Source organism: Populus alba, chromosome 14 (genome assembly GCF_005239225.2).
Source record: "Populus alba chromosome 14, ASM523922v2, whole genome shotgun sequence".
NCBI classification, from domain to species: Eukaryota; Viridiplantae; Streptophyta; class Magnoliopsida; order Malpighiales; family Salicaceae; genus Populus; species Populus alba.
In genome coordinates, this window is record NC_133297.1 from 23,436,801 (window position 1) to 23,439,300 (window position 2,500).

The following is a 2,500-nucleotide window of genomic DNA, read 5'->3' on the forward strand; positions in this document are numbered from 1 at the left end:
GAGCTTGTGAGGGAGAGATGAGAACTTGAGAGAGGAGTGGGCAGCTGCATAGAGGAGAGGAAAAAGAGAGCTGGAAAACGTGAGAGGAAGAAGAAGGAGGAGAACCAGCAGCTGAAGAGAAAAGAATAGTGTCAAACCTTCCTCAAACTTGGTTAAAATCAGAAGGTATGGGTCATGGAACTCCCTTTCCTCTCCCCCTTAAGATCAAAAACGAAAATGAAGAAGAAAAGCCCTAAGAAAAATTAATCTAAGACTTAAGCCAACTATGGGGGAAACTGAAATTAACTAGGAGATCTAGCAAACAGAAGTGAAATAAAGTCAATTTCAGAACATCTAACAATTATGGTAGAAGCTGGCTTTAACTATGGGGTAAGCCAGCATGCATGTGTGTGTGTTCTGCTGGAATGAATGTGTTTCTGCTGTGATGTTGGTGCTGAAATTAAATGTGTTCTGTTGAGATGTTGCTGCTGGAATTAATGTGTTCTGTTGTGATGATTGTTGCTGGAATTTAATGTGTTCTGCTGTGATGTTCTTGCTGGAATTTAATGTGTTCTGCTGTGATGTTAGTACTGGAATTTAATGTGTTCTGCTGTGAAGTTCTTGCTGGAATTTAATGTGTTCTGCTGTGATGTTAGTGCTGGAATTTAATGTGTTTTGCTGTGATGTTATTGCTGGAATTTTGTTGAAGAACTATGTGCTGAAATTGATGGTTCCGAGTTGCGAAATTCTGTTTCGCTGCCGCAACGGAACCTCCTGCAGCAAATTGATATTCGCTGCCGATTTGTGTGTTGCGCAGCGAAATTCTGTTTCGCTGCCGCAACTGAACCTGCTGCAGCGAATTGATATTCGCTGCCGATTTGTGTGTTGCGCAGCGAAATTCTGTTTCGCTGCCGCAACTGAACCTCCTGCAGCGAATTGATATTCGCTGCCGATTTGTGTGTTGCGCAGCGAAATTCTGTTTCGCTGCCGCAACTGAACCTGCTGCAGCGAATTGATATTCGCTGCTGATTTGTGTGTTGCGCAGCGAAATTCTGTTTCGCTGCCGCAACTGAACCTGCTGCAGCGAATTGATATTCGCTGCCGATTTGTGTGTTGCGCAGCGAAATTCTGTTTCGCTGCCGCAACTGAACCTGCTGCAGCGAATTGATATTCGCTGCCGATTTGTGTGTTGCGCAGCGAAATTCTGTTTCGCTGCCGCAACTGAACCTGCTGCAGCGAATTGATATTCGCTGCCGATTTGTGTGTTGCGCAGCGAAATTCTGTTTCGCTGCCGCAACTGAACCTCCTGCAGCGAATTGATATTCGCTGCCGATTTGTGTGTTGCGCAGCGAAATTCTGCTTCGCTGCCGCAACTGAACCTGCTGCAGCGAATTGATATTCGCTGCCGATTTGTGTGTTGCGCAGCGAAATTCTGTTTCGCTGCCGCAACTGAACCTCCTGCAGCGAATTGATATTCGCTGCCGATTTGTGTGTTGCGCAGCGAAATTCTGCTTCGCTGCCGCAACTGAACCTCCTGCAGCGAATTGAGATTCGCTGCCGATTTGTGTGTTGCGCAGCGAAATTCTGCTTCGCTGCCGCAACTGAACCTGCTGCAGCGAATTGATATTCGCTGCCGATTTGTGTGTTGCGCAGCGAAATTCTGTTTCGCTGCCGCAACTGAACCTGCTGCAGCGAATTGATATTCGCTGCCGATTTGTGTGTTGCGCAGCGAAATTCTGTTTCGCTGCCGCAACTGAACCTGCTGCAGCGAATATCACGAAATTATGTTTCGCTGCCGCGACTGAACTTCCTGCAGCGAATTGATATTCGCTGCAGTTGTGCGTTGTGCAGCGAAACTGCGGCACCAACAGCGATGCAGTTTTCGCTGCCGAACTGGCTTGCCGCCAGCGAAACAGTGGTCGCTGCCGAACTGGCAGCCCGCAGCGAACCAGTTCTCGCTGCCGAATTCCTACAATAAGCCTCCTAGGCAGGAATGACTTGAATGCTAGTAACAATCTCATGTTATGATAGTGTAAAATATGGAACACTTGAATGTGAACATATGAACTCTTGAAATAAGTGTGATGATGAGTATGATTCAAAAATAAAATAAATGCAACTGTGCTGATTTGTGACTATTGATGTCTTAGGTGGTGCGGTCGGGATTGGACCATCATCAAGACAGGATCGACCCACAGGTGGAGCAGGTAGGTGACTTGCACCTTTTCCTTTTTCTTACGTTGAATCTTGAAATATTTTAACTTGAGTACTATCATATTTGTTAGAACCGATATTAGATTGATGAACGCTTAAATGTTGATTAAAGATTGATTAGCTTCGGCTAATGGCATCCGAATGGATGGCCGGGACAAAAGAGTGATTAGCTTCGGCTAATGGCATCCAAACGGATGGCCGGGACAAAGAATTGATTAGCTTCGGCTAATGGCGTCCGAACGGATGGCGGGACAAAAAAAAAATGAATGATTAGCTTCGGCTAATGGCATCCGAAGGGATGGCCGGG